We start from the raw sequence: 11607 nt of genomic DNA on the forward strand, positions 1-11607 counted from the left end.
CATTGGATCTCCCTTGTTCTCGGGACTAGTTAATTAGTTTAATAACTAATTAGTTAGTCATAATTGTGTTGTGGCTAATTAAAGTGTTGTGATTATTTAATTAGATTAATTATTTAGTTAATTAATTCATGTTGTAATTAATTAGTTAACTAGTTTAATTAGCAGTTTTGTAATAATTAGTTAAGTAGTTTATCTTAGTTAGTTTATTTATTCGGACCCTCCTGCGTGAGGGCATCAATGTTGTAATAATGTGTATGTCTTCCAACCCTACGTCTTTCTTCTTTTTATTTATCTGCTTATGATGGTTAGATTAGGAGCATCACGTTTCAATTAGCATATCGTATGTTTGCATTCATTCATTAGTCTTACATACACTGAGGCTCGGTTCATCACTCAAACTTGCATTGTCGTTTATTACCTCATTGGATACATGTTTAAACACATGCTGTGAAATTGTTGCAAATAACATGTTAAGTAGCCAAGCCTATTTTAGTTGCATTTTGCATGCGTTGCATTAGTCATCTTGTATAGTTAGGAATCATGCATTTTTTCTAACTATTTTGTTTTATCTTAGCTTGGAGTACTAGGTGAGTTTTTTTAGTGCTTTAGCATACTTGCATGAGTGTGAGTGACTGTCATGACTAGCACGTTTGCCATGAGGCTAAATGCTTACTTGATAAACTGCTTTTATGCCTGTGGGTGAAGGCTTATTGCTTGAATTGGAATAATTTGAGTAAATGTTCATATGCGATCACTTTTTTAAGTGGTGCATATTCGAAACAATTTTCAAAACAAACTTGACTTGAGATGTTCCAATCTTGCAAGTTAGTCTATACTTATATGTGTGCGCATCACATAGTAATGCTAGCCTAAAAAATCGGACCAAGGGCATATAATGTTGACAAAAATCATATCATGATTAATAGAAGCTGATCTTTGATCGGGCAAGCGGGGTGCTCAATTCATGACCTTCCCCTTTGATACCTAAGTTCCCGAGCCAAGACATTCTTGGGGATGACGGACACGTGGTCTTTGACACGAGTCATGAGTTTTCTAAATTTTTCCAAAACAAAATATTTAGGGGGCGACTCTGTATCTGGCAAAGCAGTCCAATTTTGGCAATTTGATTCAAAGTCAATTTTTCAAAAGATTTACTGGATTTAGACTCTTTGGTATTTATCTATTTCACATTGCACTTGTGAGTTTAGATTCAGAACCGCAGGAGTCCAAACTGTAGGGCTTATTCCGACCTTTCGAAAGGGAAGGGCGCAAAAAAGCCGAGCTATAATGATTACCCACATATTTTCCTTTAATGGTATCAAAGCCATGATTGCTTGTTTTTGCCTCATATGATTTGCATGCCTTAGATTAGTTTTATCCATGTTTAATCAATATTATCTATTTTAATATTATTGAATATTATGGGATGTTGAAAGGGTTTTTAGAAAATCCTAATTTTTATAAAATTTCATTATAGCATATTTTTAACTCCAAAATCAGTATAAAAAATTTTATTTTTTGTAATTAAAATTTACATATTTTGAAATTAATATCCATGACCTTTCTATTAATATAAAATGGGTTTTAATCAAAGCTAAATTGAAAAAGTTATGATTTTTTACAATTTTTTTTGGTCAAAATTGTTGTTTTGAGAAATTCTGGAAAACCAAGCAAATCTGGATTCGGGGTTGACGTCAGCATGATGTCAGTAGCACCCTGAAGCTGACTCGGCATCGCTGGGACCAGCGTGGCGCACCTCAGCTGGGTCGTGACGTCATCATGACGTCAATAGAACACGACGGCTTAGCGGCACTACTTGGCAACACACCAACACGGCTTGGCTCAGCGCACTACGTGAGGCTGATGTCAGCAATGCACATGCAGCGGTTTGTGAGCACATGTGGGCTCGTGGGCACGTTTCTTTTGGCTCGTGTTCTACACGCACCGCGCATGGGAAATCCTTATTGCCTGATCAATTTTTCTGTGTAATTGGTTTGGCCACTGTTTTCAGAATTAATTTATTTTAAATTTTCTTTAGATATTTTGTCATATATATTCATGTTTATATATATATATATATATTAATTCTGAAAATTACATAAAATTGAAAATATAATTTTGAAAATTTTGAAAAATTAAGAAAATTTTGAAAATCTATTTTTTTAGTTTATTAATTATCATGCATAATTTATTAATTTGTTTTCGTTGTTTTAGCATTTATTTTTTGTCCTATTAAATTATGGAATTAATTTGTTAATTGTTTAATATATATTAGTTGAGAACTAATATGTCACGCCCCGTATGTTATTACTCGGATAATATTACCAATATTCATTAATTAAGTCCAATTTACAAATGACAATTCATCCCTTGATGAAATGATGAATAATTAAATATACATGTTTCCTCTCGTTATACAACAGTGACATTTTCATACAAATAAAGAAACACCCTGAGGCTTACAATAAAAGAGAGGACACTACTCTTTACAAAAAAAAATAGCACTCAGCCAAACAAACAAATGAAATAGTACAATCCATCACTACATTACACTTCTGAAATGATAAAACCCATTGTTTAATCTTCAAATCCAAAAAGCATTCATGTACACATGTACAGGTAAGGGGTGAGCAACCACTAGCTTACCAAACAATCTCATATTAAAACATGGAAAAGTCTACAATGTGCACCTTATAAAAGGGCATATGATATGCACTTATTGTATGGCCCATATCGTGCCACATCATAAACAATGACCTGCTAAACCGGTCATGTAACAGGTTATAGAAAGAATCATAACATTCATTGTAATATCATAACAATATTATAATGAATCATAACAATGTCATAATATTCACCAAAGTGTCATAACAAAGACACTATAAATCATAACAATATGATAACAACTCATAACAAATATAGTTATTTGTAATTAATTATCATAACATTTGAATCGTAACATTTTTTATTATGATTCACCATGGCAAATCATAACTTTTGGTGGTACAAATCATAACTTTTAGTGACGATTCATAACATAACACATTGAGTATAACTTTTTTTTCCCACAATCATAACGACATTAACAAACTATTATAACTTTTATCAATGAATCATAACATGGCATGTTGATTATAATTTTGTCCCAAAAATCGTAACAACATCAACAAAACATCATAACTTTTAAATTTTCAAACACAATTGATTGTGTAATCAATTGGTATAGCATATTGGAGTGAATGGAAAATCATAATTGATTGCAAAATCGATTGGATTGAAAGACCACAATTGATTATACAATCGATTAGTGGCTAGAGCTTTGAACTTTCACAATTGATTGTACAATCCATTAGAATATAAGGGAGATTGAAATATGACAATTGATTGTAGGGATCCTTGATATAATAAACCTAATTGATTCAATAATCAATTAGTTTTCATAAACCACACTAAACCAATTAATTCCCAACTTATTCATAGTTCCCAATGAATTAGTAAAAGCCTAATCATTAATATCAATTTAGTCAATATTCGAATAGTAATTGATCGGTTTATCGGTTGCCATTTATATGCAATTTTGTTGTTGTGTTTTCATTACCTCAAACATTATCACTAACAAAAACGCATGACACTCCAACTACGTTTCTCGTTTTTAATTCTCTCTCTCTCACTCTCACTCTTTCTTTCGTTGTCATTATTAGTGAATTAAACAGCAATGTTATTGTTACCAACTTCAATTAATCATGCCCTTTGATCCACTGAAACACAACCATCATCATAGACTTAGCCCATTATAATAGCATTGTTGCCACTACTAGTGTCATGTTGTCATTATGTCCAAATGATGACGTCAGGTATAAATGACTTTGACACACACTACAAGAATTTTCACTTTTGGCGACTAAATTTTTAGTCGCCAAAAGTCAATTTTTGTATACAAAAAATAAATAACTTTAACTTTCAAAGTACACACAAACCAACTATTGTCCAAATTAAAATAATAATTTCATACAAAATATAGAATCATACAAAAAGTAAAGCCTTCCATATACAAAAAATATATTTAGTACCATGTGAAATGACTATTTGGCATGGTACAAATTACCACGTAATCTGTACCACGACAAAAGGTGATGTATGTACCAAGACAAAAGTACATCTATGTACCACGACAAAAAATCATATATATGTACGACGTCAAAAGGTCATCCATGTACCATGCCTGTAATTATCTGTTGGCTGCCAAAAGTTTTTTGTATCAGTAATAGTGAACTGCACAAACGCCGGGGATAACAAAAGTATTACATTAGTTCTATACAAAAGTGAAATTTCTTCTCCATACACCAAAATATTACTCTGAAAGTCCATGCAACAAAGTCATCTACAAAAAAAAAAAAAAAAAAACAAAAAAACGTTAGAATTGGACCCAAAAATGCCCAACTTCATGAATGAATTTGGGAACAAGTTACAAATAACATATCAAACAAGCAACCTTCCATGATGAATCAATTATCAGTCTTTCTAAAGTCTTTTGTTATAAGGAACATTGTTAAATGCAGAACAATCATTACTAAATCTGTCATTACTAACATAAAGCTAATGTAACAATCTTTTATTTGTATGCAACATGTATCCAAATTCTATGGCTAAACCAATATCAAAGCCCGATGTGAATAGAAACTATTCTTTTTACCAACTTCCTCATTAATTGTTTGCAAAAAACACTTGAATCATTAGATTGGATATAAAACTATCCCTACTTATGAATGTCTGTCAGTGCCATTTCATTGAAGATATTAGAACATGTGAGAAAAATAATAACCAAAATAAAGTTCAATCACAAAAGGAAATATGTAGAAATGTATGTTCAATCACAAAAGCAACCTTCCATGATGAATCAATTATCAATTTTGGGCATATTCGGCTCTAACTCCCAACCAACGGATCCGAATTACATTCCGTTAGTTGTCACAAGTCCTATTTGTCATGGGGAAGCTGCCCATGAGAGTCACACGGTGGTTCGGGGGCTGTTTTGAATTTTTGCCCCCAAAATGCCATTTTTCGAGTAAGTTTTGGGCGTATTTGGCTCTAACTCCCAACCTACAGGTCCGGATTATATTCTGTCAGTTGTCACAAGTCCTATTTGTCATGGGAAAGCTACCCGTGAGAGTCACATGGTAGTTCGGGGGCTGTTTTGATTTTTTGCCTCCGAAACGCCCTTTTTCGAGTAAGTTTTGGTCGTATTCGGCTCTAACTCCCAACCTACGGATCCGAATTACATTCCGTCAATTATCACAAGTCCTATTTATCATGGGGAAGCTGCCCGTGAGAGCCACATGGCGGTTCGGGGGCTATTTTGAATTTTCGGCCCTGAAACGCCCTTTTTAGACTAAGTTTTGGGCGTGTTCGGCTGTAAATCCCTTTTTAGACTAAGTTTTGGGCGTGTTCGAGATTAAATAGAAGTTTTGCTACAAAAATGACTTTTGATAGAAACAGTCGGTCATTATAATTTCTCTTCTTTTGATAATTAAACCCTTTGTCGTTTTTTGCTCGTGGATGTAGGCTTTTAGCCAAACCACTCGTATGTTTGTATTCTTGTGTGATTCCTCTGTTTTACTTTGTTTTCGTTTGTTCCGTCATAACAAAGTTCAAAAACTTGTGATAGCGGTTTTGAAAAAACACTGCTAGAAATGGAGGATTCAGAGGCGTTTAAAAAACGCCGCGATAGGTCCTAAAAACGCCGCCAAATCTTTTCGTGACGTTTTTCACCAAACGCCGAAGATGTGGCCGTCGCTATAACTCTATGGCGCTTTAGAAACGTCGCTATAACTCTATGGCGCTTTAGAAACCTCGCTTATATGACTATAGGCGGCGCTAAAAGTTCTATTAACGATAGCATGACATCACCATGTTATTTAGTGACGTTTTTAAAACGCCGTCGTATCTCTTTTTCCAAAAAATCCAACCGTTGGGATACTATTTAGCGACGTTTTTAGAAACGCCATGATAGCCCTCTTTTTCTTTTCTTTTTTTAATTGTGCTAATTTTATGTTATTAAACTAAAAAAATACCTGTAATAAAACTAAAAAATAACACTAATATGAAATAATAACTCCCATTCACATAGTAAAATCTTATCAAATGATAGTCCACAATCATTGTGCAAAAAAAAAAAACATTCACACAAATCATTTGAATAACATTAAGGAGTCACCAAAATAGGATGCCCCTCTATTTGAGCCAAAATAGGAATCTGAGTTCAACATAATAGAAATCTAGACATTTGAGCCAACTTGATATTCATATTCCCATTCACAATAACCACATTCACACAAATCCTTTTCCTACCATATCAACCTAGTTTACCAAAATAGGATGCCTCTCTCTATGCAATGTCATGCATCTCTACAATTACATTAGGAATCTGAGTTTTGTTGACTTGTAATCCAGCCTCTCCATCTTCGTCTCCAGTGCACTATTTCCATTTATCTACAATTACATTAGGGATCTGAGTTTTGTTAACTTGTAATCCAGCCTCTCCATCTTCGTCTCCAGTACACTATTTCCATTTATCTCTGTTGTTCCCTGAACTTAAAAACATGTATAAAATTGGGGGGAGGGAGGGAGGGAGAGAGAGAAGATGATATCAATAATCATAAACAATAGAAAATGCATCTAACCGTTGATAGCAATTCCAAAATCTAACAATCTGCCAAGACAAAGTTAGTGCATGGGGAAAGAAAGGAATTACTGGAGGGTTTTATATCCATGGGATGACCAAATAAGACATCACTGGTTCAAAGGGGTTGGACCTACAGACAATCATTTCGAGGATGATGATTAACCTCTAACCAAACATAAGAGTTAAACATACAGCATCCTCAAAATATATATAGACTCAATATATATAGACTCAAAATATATCTGTCTAGTTGGATGCCAATGTGCAGCAAATTTGATATTCCTTTTCTTAAACTAAAATTTTAATAATCAAAAAGCAGAAATTAAAAGCAGACAGGTTGCATGGGTTTATTCTCTTTTGTGTAATCAAATTAATTATGATTTTACACAAATTGGGTGGATATATTGTTCTCATAATCATATTCTCGTATTTTGAAAATGAAATCAATTTTTACCTATCTTGCAGTGAACTGCATTTCTTTATCAAGCAAAGAAGAGCTGTACATTTCGCATGGCTTTTTGGAGCCGGTATCTATCATGGTGGCCTAAATTTTGGAGCACAGCATAGGTAGGAGATGACTCTCAAGTCTCATCACTTTTGCTTCCTTTTGTGAACAGAACAATAGGCATAAATTCTGGAATTTATTGTTTACTAGGCTCTACTTCTTTGGTTCTCTCTTGAAAAAATGTCTGAATTTCATTTTCTGCTTCTCCTAGGAAACAAGGTTAAGGTACGTCTTTCTGTGCAGCGCACACACAGACATGTATTTAATTACACATACATGATTTTGAATTTTCTTGTCAATTTTGTAAATATGAACTTCATTATTTGCTGGTAATAAAGTTTTAGCAGATGGATCCTAGAGAGCATTCCATTTTCTCTGTCCACGATGATGGACAAGTTAGGAACTGACTTCAATATTTGTTCGTCAGTTCCCCTGCTTACTAACATTGTAGAGATGTTTGCTGTGTTTTTGTCATGTGTTTTAGGTTGTAAATAGAATCAGTGAACAGATCATAGACGAACTTCAGTTTGATGAAATACCAGAATCAATGTCAAGGGATATTATTGGATTAAAAAGTTATTTACAATGTTAATATTGTTTCTATTTCCCTCACGTTCTATCACTTTCATTCTAAAGAAACTGTAAAGAGAATATACTTTGACTATTGAGTCACGCTAATCACAACTTAATGAATTGTTAAACAAAATATCAAAACATTTAAAATCTCAATAATACAACTTCTACCCATTTTAAAATATTTTTCTACACTTTATAGATATTTTATACATCTACCAATATTATTTACAGCCCTTTAGATTACCATTAGCATTTTTCCAAACAGTTTAGTCATCTAACTTTTTTGGGGGTGAATGTTAAATGAGCTTTATCATCACATACACTGAAATAAAAATAAAAACAAAAGGCTAAAGAATTTCAATGAAGTTAGTTTTAATTGAAATTATGAGGAAACAAGTGCAGTGAATTACCTCTCTAGGCATAAGAGTTTTTGGAATCACTCTGCAAAAAAACAAATAATGGAGTTTATGAGTGGAGGGAGAGAGAGAGAGAGAGAGAGAGATTACCCTAAGACGTGGTGGCCACCATCATAGACAGCTTGGGAGATTAGACCCATCAACCCTTTTGGAACCAAATGGTTCCAAAAAAAAAAAAAAAAACAGAGCCCTTTTGTTCTCTGTTTTAGTCTCTGAAATTTGATTCCACTTTAAAGTAAAAAGAATCACAATAAGAATAAGAATGTTTCTTCACAATTGTTATTCAATTAATTACAGGAAAAATAAGAGACTTGTTTTCAAATTCAAATTGTTTCATGATATTTTGACAAGTGGTAAATGGTTACCAGTTCGTTTCCAAGCTGAATAGCGGCGAGCAGGTAGCTGGGCTTGTTGCCGGGTTGCTACCGCAGAAAACACATACTCTCTTGAATCTTGATTTAGATAAATTAAAAATTATGGCCTTATAAATTGTTGTTAAAAAATTAAATTATATATTAAATAAAATTATAAAATTGAGAAAATATAAAATATAAAATATAAAATTAAAAAAAATTGAGTCACAACCTTTGTTGAACCATTCATGTTCAATGGAGGTTGAATATACTGAGCAACAATTCAAAGTAATGAATAACAGATCAGTTTATACTAAAAAGAGACCTTTAACATTTTCGGCAACCTGCAATTTTTGCAAAACGTCACCTGCTTACATGTAGAGTGAATACTTCAAAGCACATCATCGCCATTTACTTTCAGAAGTGAGGGTCTTTACACTGCAATATAGCATTCAAGTTATGCATGTCAGAAATTAAAAAAAAAGAAAAAATATAATAATAAAAACACCTCTACCATAGGGCATATAATATAAGTATAATGAGAAGCTATATGTGTACATTCGTCACATGTGCCTCCAATTGGCACTATGCAGTATGTCTGCAACTATGGAAACAAAATGGTGGTGAGATGCCAGCTCTTGAAGAAACATCTGAAGAGTCCTTAGAAAGCAGAAATAAAGAAGGATTGGTCCCAATCAAAAACACATGTAAACTAATGAATTCTGGGAAAGGTTCCATAACATGGTTTTCAAAAATAGGTAGTTGAATCCCAACTTTTGAAAACAATACATAGTCTATGAGCTCACTGGCCAAAATGGATACACCCTCTTGTATTTCTTACTAGGTCTGCTACTTCAATCTGTCATTTTCCTTCAATTGAGAAATACATAGAGCATTCTAAAGGACATGATGGCAAATTCCATCCACACCCAGTTTTTCAAAATCTTTCCCCAAAACTTTGATTGTTTCAAAAGTTGATAGAATAATCACGTTTAGCTATCATCTTCCTATACTTCACAAATAAACAAACAACTAGCCTCTACTACATTTACAAGTTTCTTTAACTTCTTTCTTTCCCCGACACTCCAGAAGAGTATGAAATTTTTCCAAAATGCCTTCAAGAAAAAACCTCCCTCTCTTTTTTTGTGGTTATTTTTCAGTAAGTGAACCTTCGATCACTCAAAAATCTAGTTTTAAGCCCACACAATATAGCCAGCAGAACAAAAGGCACCTCGTATTTTATAAGTAATGCAAGAGGAGATCAGCTGAAGAATTCCTCAATCTATAGCTCTACCCAAGGTGAACATCTCCAAAAACGTATCTGTACATCATGCAATAAGGGAAACTGATGACCACAATATTCGAAAAAATAATTAAAAAACATGTAAGAAAAATACCTATATTCACAATGCTCAGGCCATGCACAACGAGCTTTTCCATAATCCCAATAACAATCATCTTCCCTCAAAGGTCCACGCTTTGCCGTTCCATGTAAAATTTAAGAGGTAAAACAATTTAATGAAACAAAAAGAACTAAGAAAGAAGAGATCCACCTTTTGTAACAAATTTTGATTTTGAATCAGGATGGCTATCATGCCACATCTCAAGCCACAATTCCCGCATTAGAACTGGAGATCTAACAATGTGCCTGTGATTTGCTACATGAAAGCAGTTCCAACTAATTTTAAAGTGCCATTATGATTGATAAAGAGAAGAAACAAACAAGAGTAAGAAAAGAACTAGATCTATCTATATGGGTCTTAGTTCTTTCCTAATGTTTAAAATTGTGAGGAAACTATAATATGGTCAAATGTTTGTGGGCTGTGGCATAATCTGTAATGCTATTACTCAAATGAAAGGAAGACAGAGAAGCTTTTACAACATTTTTTTCACTATGCTAAGAGAATATCAGCATAAATTGTACTTCATGTTCTTGTGGAATTTAAGCGAGCTAATGTTATTTCAACAAAGATTATTTCATATTTTTTTTGTTGAATATGACCTTAAAATGGAAAACTTGCTTTCCACAACCCGTGACCTTGAGATGTAGCCATAATTTTTTCTTACTATTTTACTACCCTTGGAGCACAAACCAAAAACTCATTTATTTGGCTATAAGGTTCATTCATCCTGTTTAAGGGAAATGATACATACAATACATGTGAACAGATAAATATGCGTGAAGTGTATAATTGATTGCTAGATACATTTACTTTCTATTAACAAATAACATATTAGATATTAGATAAAATAAAACAATGAAGAGTCTAATATTGCAACCCAGTTTATAGCAGAGAATTTTCACTCATTCTCAGCTAAGCATTTCCTTTAAGCCAAGTGTAAGTATTTACTGAGCCTGAAATCCTTTGAAGCCACTGTTGTCCAAAATTGCATACAACAGTTAACGTGATTTGTAAGACATTTTACATACCCTTGTCAAGCTCCCAAACTGCTGTTCTCTTTCCAGGAAGACTGTCAGAGTCTTCATAATAGGTTATGTACTTTACCCTAGGTGACCTTGACATGTTGGGAATTACATCTGCTTCATAATGATGTTCAACATTCAGGTGCACTTGTACATCTTACCCATCATGCTCGGACTGAAATTATTAACATAGCAAAGAATCCAAGAAAAGAATATATCTTTCAATTAAGAAACTGAGTAACATAGAAATGATAAAGACCCACAATTCAAATCCTCAAATGCACCCATAATAATGTGACAAGGGAGTTGGGTCTTCTATGGTTGAGTTTGGGGCAAATCAAAAGTTGACACATAACATGCCATGTCATTATGAGTCAAATTAGGGGAGGCTTTTTAGGGGTCACAAACATATTTTCCTTAGTAACATGTTTTGGCATAAATGCAGCAGGCATCAGCTACTCATTGTCTTCAGTAGTGAAGATGCAACATGAGACATCAATTCCAACCCCTTATTTTCAAATATATGACCAATGAGAGGACAAAATATGCATAATTATTGAACAATGCCAGAACAAAGTTTAAAATAATCCATCAAATAGAAAAAGAGGTGCATTTTAGAAGGAAATATAGATGAAGTTAAGAAAAATTGA

At 33.4% G+C, this 11607-nt stretch overlaps 1 long non-coding RNA gene across 1 annotated transcript; it reads right to left on the reverse strand.

Moving 5' to 3' along the window:
• Window positions 1-8820: 8820 nt before the first annotated feature.
• On the reverse strand, window positions 8821-11134 carry LOC145790455 (uncharacterized). The gene is made up of 5 exons (XR_014329170.1): window positions 10964-11134; window positions 9930-10190; window positions 9764-9853; window positions 9091-9192; window positions 8821-8970 (listed from the first exon to the last, which is right to left on the reverse strand). It is a non-coding gene; the product is annotated as an uncharacterized LOC145790455 (long non-coding RNA).
• Between the last annotated feature and the right edge of the window lie 473 nt (window positions 11135-11607).

The sequence above is a fragment of the Camellia sinensis genome, chromosome 5 (assembly GCF_055761805.1).
Source record: "Camellia sinensis isolate YWXY chromosome 5, ASM5576180v1, whole genome shotgun sequence".
NCBI classification, from domain to species: Eukaryota; Viridiplantae; Streptophyta; class Magnoliopsida; order Ericales; family Theaceae; genus Camellia; species Camellia sinensis.